This window comes from Poromitra crassiceps, assembly GCF_964638095.1.
Source record: "Poromitra crassiceps genome assembly, chromosome: 15".
Lineage (NCBI taxonomy): Eukaryota > Metazoa > Chordata > Actinopteri > Beryciformes > Melamphaidae > Poromitra > Poromitra crassiceps.
Window position 1 is genome coordinate 16,080,645 of NC_139634.1, and position 17,277 is coordinate 16,097,921.

The following is a 17,277-nucleotide window of genomic DNA, read 5'->3' on the forward strand; positions in this document are numbered from 1 at the left end:
CTATTTTCCTGAATCCCTGCCACTTCCTGCTCTCCCTTCTCTCACATTCCCCCTGCTCTCCTTCCCCTGCACCCTCCCACCTCTCCTTCTCTGCCTCTCTGTCCTCCCCCCTCTCTCACATTCCCCCTGCTCTCCTTCCCCTGCACCCTCCCACCTCTCCTTCTCTGTTCTCTCCTCCTCCACATTTCCCATTTTCTCCCCACCCTCGCCCTAATCCGGGCCCGTATCCTACTCCCTCCCTCCACCCTAGACCCTACCTCTACTCTCTGTCCTCCCCCCTCTCTCACATTCCCCCTGCTCTCCTTCCCCTGCACCCTCCCACCTCTCCTTCTCTGTTCTCTCCTCCTCCACATTTCCCATTTTCTCCCCACCCTCGCCCTAATCCGGGCCCGTATCCTACTCCCTCCCTCCACCCTAGACCCTACCTCTACTCTACCTCCCCTGTACCCTTCCACCTCTCCTTCTCTGTTCTCTCCTCCTCTCTGTCCTCTCCCCTCTCTCACATTCCCGCTGCTCTCCTTCCCCTGCGCCCTCCCACCTCTCCTTCTCTGTTCTCTCCTCCTCTCTGCCCTCTCCTCCCTCTCACATTCCCCCTGCTCTCCCTCCCCTGCACCCTCTCCTTCTCTGTTCTCTCCTCCTCCACATTTCCCATTTCTCCCCACCCTCGCCCTAATCCGGGCCCGTATCCTACTCCCTCCCCTCCCCCAACCCTAGACCCTACCCCTACCCTGGCTCTCCCTCCCCTGCACCCTCATCTCTCCTCCTCTGTTCTCTCCTCCTCCACATTTCCTATTTTCTCCCCACCTCCCCCCTCTCCTCCCTCCTCCCTCTCCCTCCCTCCTCCACTCTCCTGCTTTCTTCAAATGTTCAAATGTTATCTTTATTCTGTATATTCTTGTTACTGTGTGTTAGCTAGAATCAGCTAGACATACTTTCTGTGAAGCCCTCTGAGACATGCTTGTGAATTAGGGCTATATAAATAAACTTGACTTGACTTGCCTCATTGGCCCTGTGCCTCATCGGCCCTCTGCCTCATCTGACCTCTGCCCTGTGCCTCGTCGGCTCTGTGCCTCGTCGGCCCTGTGCCTCATCGGCCCTCTGCCCTGTGCCTCATTGGCCCTGTGCCTCATCGGCCCTCTGCCTCATCTGACCTCGGCCCTGTGCCTCATCTGACCTCGGCCCTGTGCCTCATCGGCCCTCTGCCCTGTGCCTCATTGGACCTGTGCCTCATTGGCCCTCTGCCTCATCTGACCTCGGCCCTGTGCCTCATCTGACCTCGGCCCTGTGCCTCATCGGCCCTCAGCCCTGTGCCTCATTGGCCCTGTGCCTCGTCGGCTCCGTCTCTCTCTTTGGTTATTCTGCTACAGTGGTCAGAGGTAATGCTAATGAGAGGAATGCTGCTCACCTCTGGTTTTACCTTCAGGTGTGTGTGTGTGTGTGTGCGTGTGTGTGTGTGTGTGTGTGTGTGTGCCTTGTCGGGTTTCATGAATTGACATTCTCCAAGTGGCTTCTAAAAGAGTCCAAAAAGAATAGCAAGCAACACACAATGTGCCCTACATTCAAAGAATGTGTGTGCGCGCACACACACACACACACACACACACACACACACACACACACACACACACACACACACACACACACACACACTCACAGACACATGCACACACACACACACACCGCACACACACGCTGCTTGACATCTCCAATTACAGTAGCATCACAAAATGGTCAGGTATGGACCTAATGATATTATGGCTGAATATAGCCTTGTTTTCTTTGTACATCTTTGCATGTGTGAGTCAGACAGTTCACCCAGAGGCATAAAATAATGATTCTTGTTTCCTAGTTTTTGCCATGGTGCATCATCAATTACTTCATGGTCAAGGTACTTTTCAGCAGGTTGCAGGGAGTGCTGCTCTCCAATATCATTCAAATTGCCTAACCAAAACTCAAACAGCTGAATCCATTTGCAATTAAAACAGACTTTAAATTGGGAGTGTGGGCCAGAAGGTGAGTTTTGTCACCCACCCCTATCAACCCCCTGCAGATCATATCAAGGTCTTTTTGTGCCATGGGGGAGTGAAAACCTGTTCCTACTTTAAATTTAACAAAACTAAAAGAGTGGAGACTCTGGAGATGATGTGCCATGGCTGCAGTTTTGGAAATTGCCCGCTCCACGGGCTCCCAAAATCGTTACAGACAGACATACACCGCCCACCCACCTAGGTGCCATCATGCAACTGCTCATACTACATCACAGTTGCTCAAGTGACATCACTGATGACATCACAATTGCTCAAGTGACATCACTGATGACAACACTGATGAGAGGACATCACTGGTGACATTACAATTGCTCAAGTGACATCACTGATGACATCACAATCGTGACAGACACCGCCGCCACAGACACCACTGTTAAGTTAAGTTATCCTTTATTTATCCCCATGGGGAAATTCATCCTCTGCATTTGAGCCATCCTCTACTAGGAACCTTCCTAGAACTAGGAGCAGTGGGCAGGCGCAGTGCAGCGCCCGGGGACCAACTCCAGTTATTTTTTGCCAGTACCTTGGTCAGGGGCACTGACAGGAGTATTAACCCTAACATACATGTCTTTTGGTGGTGGGAGGAAACCGGAGCACCCGGAGAAAACCCACATGAAGACCGGGAGAACATGCAAACTCCACACAGAAAGGACTTGGGACAGACCGGGGTTCAAACCTTGGACCTTCTTGCTGTGAGGCAACAGTGCTAACCACTGAGCCACCGTGCCGCCCACTTAGTCAATTTTAACTAAGACTTACAGTTTTGAATTCCACGTCGAATCGTCTTGTTCTGCATTATTCCCTCGTCCGCTGCAGAACTGTGAAGCCTGGTGGCCTCCAGAGTGTTCGATTCGGAGCGGTTGTCTTGGAGATGAAGCGTGCAGCAGTAGAGAGAGTTAGAGAGAGGAGATGGAACGGGCTACAACACTTCCATCAAGAGTCTAGTTTGTTGTCTTTGTGCTTCAGCTGTGAACAACCTCTCTCCTACCTGAGCCTCAGTCACTTCATAACCTCTCAGTGTAATGTGTGTAGTTTCATTTCAATCGATTCAGTTGCAGACAGTATCTTTGGGGTACTGTAAAGATCTAAGAAATTAATATGGATTGATTAAGGAATTTACATGGATTTGAGGCTTGGGAGCGGTATCTGTATGCACCACCCCCATCCTTCAGGTCCGTTGAAACTCCGTCAGTGATGTGATCCGTTGTTCTGTCAATCTATACTGTCTTGTTGAAAAATGCTTGTGCTACCCTATCAAAAGAATGCTACCTTACCTGTTAAAGGGAGACTTGTGGGTACCCATATAACCCATTTTTATTCAGATATCCGGAGGTGAGATATCAAGGGAACCCTAGGAAAATAGTTTTTCCCTGGAGTGTTATTTAGCCTACCTAGCATGACATGGTTGGTCCCAATCGATGCCTTGGGTCATCTAGTTCCATATGGTACCAGCCATTTGTATCACTATGAAATCAGGAGATTCTCAGGAGAAGTTACCAATCGGCAGCAGTCAGCAAGAGAAAGGGCTCAAAATAAGACGCCTCCTGCGAAGATCAGGAGTGTTGGCAGGTAGTATGCACGAGGACAATGTTTACTGCAGCTAGCTATACAGAGGAGAGCAGTTCATTGATCCATTCATAGATTTGTTCATGCACACACACACACACACACACACACACACACACACACACACAGGTACACACACCCCTCAGCTTCAGGATTAATGGGTACCTCAGTCTAGGGCAGCGAGAAAACATTTAATTATCGCTGACACTGAAGGTGAAACAAGAGGCCAGATCTGTCATCCACCTGTGTGCATGTGTGCGTGTGTGTGTGTGTGTGTGTGTGTGTGTGCGTGTGCGTGCGTGCGTGCGTGCGTGCGTGTGTGTTTGTGTGTGCGTGTGTGCGCGCGCACAGATGGAGGAGACCACAGTCTGTCAATGACCCACAGAACCAGGTCGTAAGTCAAGTGTGTGGTCTTTCACTGTGACCCGAACTAAAGGTCAAACTGACACCAAGTGCTCATCTATCGGCAGCTCACGGCCAGTTGGGAGCTTAGTTTTCTCTCTCTCTCTCTCTCTCTCTCTCTCTCTCTCTCTCTCTCTCTCTCTCTCTCTCTCTCTCTTCAGAGTGCTGAAGGGAAGAGAGCACTCAAAATGTACAAGTGAAGAAAAGCAACAGGGAGGGAGAAGCTTCCTGTGCAGCCGCTGCCTGCCAATGGGCCAGCCTGAAATAGCTCCAAAGCAGGATGAGTTTGACAATGTGCCTCGCCGCCTCTGAAAACTCCCCAAACTCATACACAAACTTTTAAACCGTTGTCGATGTAAAATGAAGACAGATTCAGCAACTGCATGGCTGAGTTCTCGCCTCAAATCTTTTCAGAAAGACGTTTCGGTGAACTATTTTCGTAATATGAGAGGACGTTTCCAAACGAGCCAGCATGTTTTTCCAGTTTGAAATCCCACGGTTTCACCAAGGCTTTTGTCATACGGAAGTGGGCGTGGTTTCACCTAAACTGGGTTGGGGAAAACGATAGACTCCTGGGGCACTGTCACCCCCCGGTGTTTGGTGGGGTCGTTGCCACTCTGGATTATTTTTGAATGTCTCTTCACTCCCAATTTTTCATGCTGATGATCAGAATTCCAAACTTCCCTCCACAACTCAAGTAGGACATTTGATGTACATTTATCAGTGCAGCGCTGTGTGTGCACGTGTGTACAATGGCTGTGTGACAGTGATGAATATTCAGTTCGCAAGCAATAGTCAGTAGCCTCGCTCTCTCTCTCTCTCTCTGTGTGCTGGGAGCTGTAGGCTACCAGACAATGTGAAGGACTGCCTGGTGATGCCACGGGGAGCGGAGGCCCCTTCTTTCCCACAATTGCAGATGTCAGCAGATACAGGGAGCTGGGGGGGGGGGGGGTTGTTATTAACCCTTGCTACTCTGAGCCTCGGGAGTTTTGGGCAGTAAGTAAGGCCTTGTATATGGCCTGTATGAAGGTTAGGAACTTAGGATGTCTGCGAGCACCAGTGGTGGCATGGAGTACTGCAGGATGAGGGCAGGGTAGGGTTCAGGTGGAGGGTGCTTTATAAACTGCCACTACCTAAGATGTCGGGGGACTTGCAGTGGAGGGCAATTCACGGGGCCCTGGTGACAAACTGTTTGCTAGCCAGACTTGATCCGGGAGTGGCCAATTCACCTTCTTCACTTCGCAACCAATTCACCCAGTTTCCATCTTCCGATCCAGTTGGTGATCCAATGCCGGGGGGGGGGGGGGGGGGGGCTCGTTAATGTTTTGCTCGCGCCTGTGTTACTTCCTGCCTTTTAGACATAAAATGGGTGAATTGGGTGGGAAGTGAAAAAGGCTAATGGTTGTCCTTTCTGTGGGTTGCCTGAAACTGTCATTGATGTGTTTATGCAATGTTCACGTGTCACAGAGGTTTTGAACTTGCTAAGCGGTCTGTGTGGTAAGATGCGGCAGCGTTTCAGTGTGGAGGATTGTGTTCTTGGGCCTGTGTATTCTCTGTGTAAAAAGCGGTGAGCGTGTTGCAGAACTTTGTGTTTGGGCAGGCTAAGCTGGCTATCTGGCTGACCTGCAGGACCAAGGTGGGCGGTGTGGGTCCTACGGATCCTGTAGCCATGTTCAAAGGGTTGGTGTCTGCACGCCTCAGGGTGGAATACATCTTCTATTCCCTAAAGCTGCCTTCACATGATAAGTGATCTTCTCTTCTCTCACCGCGAGGGAGAGCGGAGAAAGCTCAGCTGTAAGTAGGTCAAAGTTTAAACAATTTGAACGTTGAGCGCGGCGCAAGGTGGCAAAATCGAGCGGTGCGCGACGCCAAGGGTAGTGCTGCTGCCAAGGGTAGTGCTGCTGCATAGTTGGGCGGTGCTGCTCTCCCCACAGGAAAACAACAGCACAGCGGGTGCACAGCTGTTTTACCATGGATCATGTGTGGGGGGCTGGTGTTTGGGCCGTGCATTATGTAAAGCAGAGGGTTTGAATGTACGCATCTGAACTGTATTTTTATGGGTTGATGGTGTCAAGTGTCTCTCTCTCTCTCTCTCTCTCTCCAGACAATTCCCATAAGCCACTGGGGTCTCTTCCCTGACATTCAATCTGAAATGGCCTCTGTGTATCTTCCTCGTCCCTCAGTTACAGACAAAACTCATATTATTTTGCCGCGTTTTCAATCATTAATTTTCTGGATGTTTACTTTTGTTCCATCACTCCATCCTCCCAGAGGCTCTCTCTGTGTTTCATCCCTCCATCATTGCTCTCTGTCATCCCTCGCTCCAGTGCCTCTCGCAGGCCAAACAGTCGCACCCAGAGGAACAGCTCGCTCACAAAGCAGAGAGAAGGGGATTTTATACCCTCCAAATGGGCTCCTTTCTTCCTCTGCAGTCCCCCAGGTGAAACAGGAGAAACACCTTTTTAATTAGCGCATCAAAGCCTGAAAGTGAGGCTCATTTTTCAAATAACAGTCAGCATTTCTCCTGTGGGAACGCTTGTTGAAAGCCTTTTAATGTTAAACGTGTTTATTTTCTCTTCAGAAGAAACATGGGGAGAACAAACAACAGAGGAGCGTATGTGGTGTCGACAAAGACACACTTCACACACACACACACACACACACACACACACACACACACTGTAAAAACACCCCGTTGACCCATGTCGGGCTCCATAGCAAATTAATTTGAGGTCACCCTCCTCTCTCTGACAAGGCATGTTGCATGGCATGGCGGTCTGGCCTTTCTTATTGGACAGAGGCTCTCCACGGCCTCCGTCCAGCATTAGAGGTCACAGCGAGAATGTTTCATCTTCACGTCGCCTTGTAGCCCTGGTTGTTCTCTCTCTGAAGGAACATATGGGGGGGGGGGGACACAAAGTGAGTGAGCCCAGTTTGCGGGGGGTTAGGGCGATTCACTGTCAACTTGAGTTGTAATGTACGGTGTACGGTGGCGCAGTCAGTAGCACTGTCGCCTCACAGCTAGAAGGTCCTGAGTTCGATTCTCGCCTGGGACGCTGTGGGCGCTGGAGTTGTGACCCCCCCATATCTTCAGTGCCTACTGCCCAGGTGGGCTATCTCGTCGAAAGGGCCTTTCTGTGTGGAGTTTGCATGTTCTCCCCGTACCCCCCAGGGGGTTCCTCCGTACATAACCCCCCACTAAAAACATGCAGAAGATCGTCATCCGACCAGTGACGACAACATCTGAAGTTGGTCCCCGGGCGCTGGAAAGAAAAAGCGACCACTGCACCTGGCCTGCCCCCTGGAGGAAAGGACAAGCCTGGATGGGTCAAATGCAGAGGACATATTTCACCGGCCACCGTCAGCATGAGTGTGTGTTGTGGCCGCATGCATGTGTTGTAGTATTCGTGTGACAATAAAGACGGGCTTCCGTCTGAAATCGTGTTTAATGACATTTTAAAGCTTGAGCTGTAAGGCGTTTTTCTGCTGGGAGCCCAGTGCAAAGTGTTGCAGCAATTAAACGGTAATGGGGATGTTTTTAACCCTTTCCACCCAGGGGGGCTTGGGAGTGTTTCTCGCCTAGACAGACATACCCAAAATAAATTAAGAATAGCTCCACAACTACCAGGTTCATATGCATGATCCTGTACTCTATGGACAGGTAAGACCTCAAATATTGTATTCCAAGTGTGTGGCACATGGTGAGTGTGAGTCAATTGTGATAAACCAAAGGAGAAATGTACATTTTTATCCTCGCCTAAAATGTATTCTGGATTAGACAGCAGATAACACCATGATAACAATAATCCAATGCACAGAGAAGCAACTGAATTCATTCACCAACTCCTTGAGTACAACTGCACAAAATTTGAAAGAAATTCCTCAAAGCACATAGATTCTGCAATAGTTTTAGTAAGGATATAATCATGCACATCTCAATTTGGTCGATATCCACTACAGTAGACTATTTGCCCACATTGCTGCCTTTGGCCATAGCACTTACCTTGTAGAATATCAGAATCTAGCATTGTGCACAATAATAGCCCGTAAGTCAAGTCAAGTTTATTTGTATAGCCCTAATTCACAAGCGTGTCTCAGAGGACTTCACAGAAAATATGTCTAGCTAAATCTAGCTGACACAACATTAGCAATAGTTAGCTCAAAGCTGTGCATAATTTGCGCATAAGGATAGCTTCACAGGGAAGTAACGTTGACGGTCATGTGACACCTCTTTGGAAAGCTTGCAGTGTTTACTATAAGATTGCATTGAGCTTGGAGACTGCAACATCACCAAACACCATTAGATGGTAGCCAAAGACTGAGTATGAAATTGAAGCGCACTATCGCCACTTGCCAAAATGGCGTCCAGTGCGGTCTATTTTGACTGGATAACCACTTGGACGGACTCAAATGACAACAAAACTTGAGTAAACGATAATAGTTTATTTTGATGACAATCGCTTTGGGATTTGATGGAATGTTGAGACATAAACACAAAATTTGACACGTTGACTCTGAAGTTTGACTGTGTGATTGCTAATGGGCTGGCTTGAGCTAGATACTTCAGAATATCGTATGCCGTGTATACCAATGGAAAGCATAGCTTCTCTTCTTTCTGAGGATACCAAGCATGACGGGGTGGACTGTTGTGATCTAGCATTGCGTTTCTCCTCTTTGATATCTTATGATTGATTGATTGATTGACTTTATTTGGTGAAATAATTATCTGTACATGGCAATTATTTTCCAACTAAAATGTTGAAATCATTGACAACCATTGTTTGGACAAAATACACTTGGAGGGTTGATTTGGTGGTGTACAGGCCTCTTAAGTGTGATGGATTTGGAAAAAACAAATACTACCATAGCGTTTGACCTACTTTTTAGAGGCAGTGAACTCGGGTTAATTACATACGGGCCCGCATACTTCTGCCACTTTCTAAAATTAGATTTTGTTGGACATCGGGGGCAACAAACTGCTGTATTTGCAGCTTGACTCATTGAACAAAACTTGCAATGCAAGAGCACAACTGTCAAACTAATGCTACTAAGAGTGATTCAATAACTCTATCCTGATTTTTTTCCTTTGGAGACACGGATCAAAAACATGAACCTTGTTTTTCTACTATAGAAAAAGTGATTATGCATCAGTGGATGTAGTCTACAGTAACATATAAACTTACAATATACTGTATTGTAAGAGATTCCCTTCTATACTGTATACTGTGTGTGAATGAAGGCTGCCACTATAGGTTGAACATACGAGGACAAGGTCAGATGTATTAATCTGTAAACCCACTGTAGAATAGGCCCTCTCATACCAACTGATGAGACCAGACACATTAAGACACCCGCGGGCCGGATTCGAACCAGCGACCTAAAGATCTGATGTCATGGACTGGGACCACCGTCATCGGTGCTGTCACTCAACTGTGATGTCACTCGATCGGCAGTGGTGTTATCGGTGATGTCACTCAAGCAACTGTGAGGTCATGGATGATGTCACCCGAGCAGCTGTGAGGTCATCGATGATGTCATAAGTGATGTCGCTTGAGCAGTTGTGATGTCATCAGTGATGTCATAAATGCCAGGCACTGGGCATTTTCTTGGACTACACAAGGGGATAACCCAGCAAACAGCCAAAGAAAGTTGGTGTGTTTCAGTGACAGACCTGAAGGAATGGCTGCTCGAGCAGGGCGTGACGACTGGTCGCTCCACGATGCTGCCAGGCGAGGTCATGCTGCCTGTGTGGCCTACCGGATCAGACAGAGAGCCCAGGTAGACCAAGCTGATCATACAGGACGCACGCCTCTCTGCTGGGCCGTGTGCTATGGTCATCTGGACTGCGTCCAGATCCTCCTGGAAGCCGGGGCCGACCCTAACAGAAGAGTCGACCCATACGGACAGACCCTGGTCAACTTTGCTGTCTGGATGGGAAGGCTGGACATACTGCAGGAACTCCTCAGGTTCCATGCCGCTGTTGACATAGACAGCATATACACTGAACTCCTCTCTACAGAGAGGACTCACAGCGCCACCTTCCGCCGCTGGCTGGACTGCCTCCCTCTGCTGCTCCAGGCCGCTGGCGTTCTGACCTGTGATGTGGCTTCTTGCCTGCTGGAGATGGTACTGCGTAACAGGTGCCAGGTGACCTTCGTCCAGCTGCTCCTGGACCACGGTGCCGACCCGGCCCTGGTGAGGAAGCAGGCACAGCTGGAGGAGAGGGCGGATCCTGAGGCTCTCAGGCTCTTTCTGGAGGCCAAGAGATGTCCTCGCAGTCTGTCCCATATGTGTCGGATCCGCATCCGCCAAGCGCTGGGCACACATCGCCTGATCCAAGTTCACTCCCTACCACTACCACAAGTGATAAAGGACTTTGTCCTCCACCAAAACTGACTTGAAGGACTGTCAGTTTATTTATTTTCATTTCCTAGATTTAGTTCTTCAGTGACTGTGGTTCAAACAAAATCCAGGACCGGAGATTAAATACCATCAGCATACACCACCTGTAGCCATTGCTACTACTATACAGTAATTGGAGAGCTGTGTGTCCGTCTGTGCTCGGCTCATCATCACCAGAGTCCCCAACCTAGAAATGAGTGGAGCTTGCGAAAATTCTGTTTATGTAAATATGACGTGAGGTTCAGTTAGCTTTCCACAGAAACAGCCAATAGAAATACTTTTTGGAATTGCAATCCGCTGCAGGTAATCGATCAGAACCACGGAGATGTCTTTAAGGTTTTATTGGGGCAATCTGGCTGTTGTAAGGCAGCCAACAACACTGATAACAACCGCATTTATATCCTGCATTTATGACATCACTGATGACATCACAACTTCTCAAGTGACATTATACTCATCGATGACCTCACAGCTGCTCAAGTGACATCATCGATGACCTCACAGTTGCTCGAGTGACATCACCGATGACATCACAGCCGCTCGAGTGACATCACAGTTGAGTGACAGCACCGATGACGGTGCTCCAGTCCATGACATAAAAGGTCGCTGGTTCGAATCTAGCCCGCGGGTGTCCCAATGTGTCTGGGTCAGTTGGTATGAGAGGGACTTTTCTACACCCACTCTTGAACGTCAATTAGATTTTTTTTCTTCTAAAAATCTGATATCCAATGTTCAAAAAACTGACATCCACGCTTCTAAAATGACTGCTGGAGCGGGAACAACTTACATAATATGAAAGTACTTGTGAAAAACTCGCTTTGCAGAAAATGCAAAAACGCTTTGCAGATCCCCCCCCCCCCCCCCTCCCCACCACTAGGGTTGGAATTATTTTTCTTGGAGGGTTGATTTGGTGGTGTACAGGCCTCTTAAGTGTGATGGATTTGGAAAAAACAAATACTACCATAGCGTTTGACCTACTTTTTAGAGGCAGTGAACTCGGGTTAATTACATACGGGCCCGCATACTTCTGCCACTTTCTAAAATTAGATTTTGTTGGACATCGGGGGCAACAAACTGCTGTATTTGCAGCTTGACTCATTGAACAAAACTTGCAATGCAAGAGCACAACTGTCAAACTAATGCTACTAAGAGTGATTCAATAACTCTATCCTGATTTTTTTCCTTTGGAGACACGGATCAAAAACATGAACCTTGTTTTTCTACTATAGAAAAAGTGATTATGCATCAGTGGATGTAGTCTACAGTAACATATAAACTTACAATAATGCTCAACTATTAGAATTTTCCGGGGACCCCCTGTGACTCCCTCAAGGACCCCTGGTGGTCCCCAGAGCCCACGTTGAGAACCACTGTCCTATTATTTGCTGCAATAATCAATTTGTGTAAGTTCAGGCGGGGTAAATCATACACATGGTAGCTGGCTGAGGTGGGTGAACAGAAACCGCAGAACCGTCACAGCAGTGAAATGCGAACAGAGGTGAGCACAGAGTGTGTGTGATTGGTGCTGAACGTTGCTTGATTGCAGACTGTTAGCATTCAGACTGAATTTGCCGTCCTCATTTAATGGACTTTGGGAGTCAAAGGGAAGGCCAACAAGCTGTCAGCTGAAGGAGGTAAACAAAGTCCTAACTATTGTTTCCTTACATGATTGTGTACAGGAAAATGTCATTTTGATTTTAATTAACTGCAGAAAAACTCAGAGCTTGTGTATGCACAGGTGCAGGTACACACACACACATACGTGCACGCACACACAAACACATATGCATACACACATACAGTACACACACTTTTAATTCAAGAAGTTACTTTTATTTACGAGCAGAAACACGATTTGAAAGATTTTCTCCATCTAAATGTATTTCTAGCCCAATCCGTGATGAGAGAAAAGACGATCCGTGATGAGAGAAAAGATGATTGCCGCCGGACTCCACCAGCTCCACACTGGTCAGAGCAGATATTGACTCCACCAGCTCCACACTGGTCAGAGCAGATATTGACTCCACCAGATCCACACTGGTCAGAGCAGACATTGACTCCAGCAGCTCCACACTGGTCAGAGCAGATATTGACTCCACCAGATCCACACTGGTCAGAGCAGATATTGACTCCACCAGCTCCACACTGGTCAGAGCAGATATTGACTCCACCAGCTCCACACTGGTCAGAGCAGATATTGACTCCACCAGCTCCACACTGGTCAGAGCAGATATTGACTCCACCAGATCCACACTGGTCAGAGCAGATATTGACTCCACCAGCTCCACACTGGTCAGAGCAGATACTGACTCCAGCAGCTCCACACTGGTCAGAGCAGATATTGACTCCACCAGCTCCACACTGGTCAGAGCAGATATTGACTCCACCAGCTCCACACTGGTCAGAGCAGATATTGACTCCACCAGCTCCACACTGGTCAGTGCAGATATTGACTCCACCAGCTCCACACTGGTCAGTGCAGATATTGACTCCACCAGCTCCACACTGGTCAGAGCAGATACTGACTCCAGCAGCTCCACACTGGTCAGAGCAGATATTGACTCCACCAGCTCCACACTGGTCAGAGCAGATATTGTGTCCAGCTTGAATCCTAACTAGTGGACATTGATACTCACTTGCCATTGTCTCGCTGGCCCCGCTCCTCTCACTTACAGCTCTGCCACCTGCCATCTGTCCCCACCCCCTCACAGCACCCAAGGGTGGTCAATCAACCTTGCACATGGCAAAAGGACAGTGACCAGACAAACTGGTGGTAGCAGCAAGGATGCGGGGGGGTTGGATTAAGTAGAGGGTGCTGCAAGCTACCAAAAAGAAATTGGCCGTTTGAAGCCAGATTTAGAGGAATATCTAATTTAAAATTAAAATGAAGATGAATGGATGAATGAATGAATGAAAATGTATTTTGAGCATTAAAAAAAAGGAAATATACATGTACACATATATACATATAATAAAATAAAATAAGAATTAAAAACAGACAAAAAAAACAACAATAACTAATCAAATGGTCATGTCCAAAAAGGAGTAGGAGGAAGCAGATTGTCTAGTCCTACCCCTATTCTCTAATATACTCTGTTCCAGAGTTCGTCATAACTAGACTAAATTTACATAGATAATTATCAACATTTTAACACAGTTACTCAATCAATAACCGTATTCATTCATGAATGTAAGAAGAAGATTTTTTTTTGCCGTCTGAGATTAGTCTGTTGTGATGTCATTATTCAGTCGTAACCATCAATATTTGCTCCTTTTCTCACTCATGTCACCACCTGCTCTCCCTGCCCGCATCATCATGCTGTCTCTCTCTCTTTGCTCTGAATACACCAGTTAACACGGCTTTACTGCTTAACTTTCATGATTTTAGTAATTAATTTGAATAACCATTTCACACCAGAAACATTTTACATTTTAGAACATTTTACACTAAAACAGACAGTAAACGTGTCTCCACAACACTAAAACAACCTCTGGATCTCAGAGTTTTGATTTGTTTTGCTTTTCTCCCATAGTCCTGTAGATTCACACACTTTTATCTTTACTGGCCCAGTTGTTGTTGTTGTGGCATTGTTTGAATTTGTAATAAGATTGAGAAGATGTTTGACTTTACCATTACATCAGGAGAAATACATATATCTCTCTGTCTCGAGCGACAGAGGGAGCCTGCGTGTTTCTGCCTGTGAGCAGAGGAGGTGGGGACACTGGGCTGTGGGCAACTCACTCCAGCAGACAGAGACACAGAGAGATATGGTGGAGAGAAGTAGCCTTCAAAGTGTGTTTTATAATGTTACCTCAGTAGAATGTTGTTTCCTTGCCACAAGTATGGCAACGTTCACTTGAAACACAAGAAACCTGTCTAAACACTTAGTGGACTGCATGGAATACAGGTGTGCGCAGTTCTCCTCTAATGCATGTTTAACAGGGGTGTGTTCAACCTAAAGGGAAACAAACTGTGTGCACCGTTTTCCTATAGGTTCCCGGTTGAATGTCATGTTTCCTCGTATGTTTCAACACACCACTGTTTCTGTTTAAATAAATGTTTTGCTACATGTTCTCCCGAGTTAACGTCCATCCCCTCTTGCTCTCATTTGACTTGAAGCATGTGGCACTACCATGGCATAGCTTTGCAGTTACAGCTCCCCGCCAGAGGTGGTGCTGCAGCCCACTAAGCACCCCTATTTCCCATGTCCCTGAGTGGCAGGGTGTGTGTGTGTGTGTGTGTGTGTGTGTGTGTGTGTGTGTGTGTCCTCGTGCGTGTGCGCGCGTGTGTGTGCGTGTGTAACTATCGCTCTCTCTTGACAGCCATGTGCACAAAGTCTACACATCTTTCCACCTTTGACTTCATACTCTGGTATGAAAGGACAGGCAATATGGAAAGTCTTTTATAGGGCTCATGCGTATTGACTGCTTCACAGACGAATGGGGAGTGGGGAGATGAGAGGGGAAGAAGAGGAAATGGGAGAAAGGGAATTGAGACGAGTGAAAGAGAGGGGGCAGAGTGTGCTGCAGTGCTCCTGCTTTACAATTGATTGCTTGGTTTAACCACCAATGCTGCTCACTCAAGCTTTAAATGGATGGATAAAACTCTCTTCTCCCCTACGCTCTTCCCTCCTCTCCTCTCCTCTCCCCCTCTCTTCTCCCCTACGCTCTTCCCTCCTCTCCTCTCCACCTATCTTCTCCCCTACACTCTTCCCTCCTCTCCTCTCCACCTCTTCATCGACATCCCCATGTCATTTTCTCCTCTCCCCCGTGGTTTAGCCATCCAGTCCGTTGCACTTCTCATCTTTCTCCTCTCCATTTCAGTCCTTCCTTAACTATTCAAAAAACGCATTGGCAGAAAGAGATTTCACATTCGGTGTATCGCCGTCTTTCCGATTGAACTCAATTTTACGGTTTAGAAGTCTGTTTTATCTAGGTGATTGTATGTGTGAGATTCTGTGTGTGTGTGTGTATGTGTGCGCGCGTGCTTGCGTGCGTATCGGTATGTGTGTGTATGTGATTTCCTATTTGCCTCTGAGAATGGAGTTCACACACTTAATCTTAAATTGTCCTTTGTTAAGCAGATATCATCATCTCCTCCTCCCTGCTCCCTCCTCTTCCTCTGTGCTCCTTTTCCCGTCTCTCATTCCCTCGCGGGGTGACAAAGTCATTCGGAAGAGGAGAGAATTCCCATGAGTTTTTTTCCTCCAGCGCTGATAGATAGAGCAAATAAACAGAAGATGGAAACACGCGGCGAAACAGACAGATATCAGGGGGAGGGGTGACATTCCCACCTCACCGCATCCTGCAAAATGTGACAGGGCATATGGGCTTGTAAATGTGCTGTTGCACCCGTGTGTGACTGTACAGGATGTGTGCATCTCTGCGTTCCACACGGGGAGGAAATGAGCGCGTCGCTTGCCGGTGACAGATGCCTTGCAGCAGCACACTATGAATCTCTTCCCGTGAGACTATCTGAGCGCTGACATCTTTATTGTGCACATGTTCACAAGCGTGTGCGCTCATATGTTTCAGAGATAAAGAAAGCCCTCCCGTATTCTCTGACAGCTCCAGATATGTACCGAGTTATTATGGTGACTGTGTTGGTGTTACTGTACATGTGTTGCTGAGAATATGCGTTTACTCTGCAGGGATCAGGCAAATAAACCGATATTGCCGGTGTGGCTGATTACAACACTGATTTAGCTATGTGTGATCATCAGGTCAGAGACTAGTCGCTGTTCACACCAGCTGTGAAGTTAGCAGCCACATGCTAATGTCGTGTACAGTACATAGCACAGGGCTTTGATCTGTACACAAGTCCTAATCAACTCAAGCTTTGAAATCCTTTCTGTGCGTTCACCATGGTGACGGCTAGGGTTTGGTACCGAAACCCAGTACCTACTACCGGTACCGAATTGCAACGCAGATTTAGGTGTCTCATTTAGGTGCCATGCCCGAGCTGCTGAGTGAAATATCCGCCCTCCGGTGCTCCGAAACTGGCGTACCTTAACTAACTAACATTATTGTTTGGAGCGCGTCACTTTAAATCTGCTTTAAAAAACAAATTTAAATCCACCATTTAGGCACTGGTACCGTTTTAAAAGTATCATCTTAGCACCAGTATCTGAAAAATATGAAAGGATGCCCATCCCTAGTGACGGCATGTCTGTGTAGATGAGTTCTTTATCTTTGATCTCTTGTCATTAGCGTATCTCTTTGTAGTTTTGTTTGTCATTATGATGGAACACACATCTGATATAGATAGTTTGATTGACAGGTCCACCATGACCAGCTATCCAGATCCCGCTGCCTGATGTCAGCTTGTCCTCTTTCATCCTCACTGCATCCAAACTGAAAGCTCTTTTCTCTCTCCCTCTCTTCCGCCTCCTGTTCTCCTTCTCTGTCTGTCACCTGTAGGCAGGTTTGTGCTGTTAGCATGAAATGACACCGTGCCAAGAGTCAATGAACTGCTCTGATCTGTGTCACATTGGACAGCAGCCAGCTGTACCTCGCTGCCACGGTGATGTTATGGTGGAGACTGATGTGGAAGATGATAGGGTTGACAGTCCTCCTCCTCATTAAGATGTTCATATTGCAGAGAACCTGACACTGACTTAAGACTTTTTACTATTCGTCTTCTCCTTCTGTTCTTCTGACTTTGTCATTATTTCTCTGCCTGCTTCAGTCAATAGAACATGAGAATCTGACACCTGAAAAATTGAAAGAACAGTTGGCTCAGGAAACCATGTGATGTTTGCTGCATTAAGTCTTGACGGTTTCAACTTCAGCATGATACAGGCTCATTATGTTGATTCTCTGCTTTGGTTGGCTGTTGCATGAACATTTTTTTTTCACA

General features: G+C 47.4%; 1 protein-coding gene across 1 annotated transcript in view; it reads left to right on the top strand.

Annotated features, from left to right (window-relative positions):
- The window catches only part of LOC310789972 (testican-1-like), a gene marked incomplete at its 3' end in the record, with an annotated part of 159,947 nt that overhangs the window by 104,393 nt on the left and 38,277 nt on the right, over nt 1–17,277 (top strand). The window lies entirely within an intron of this gene.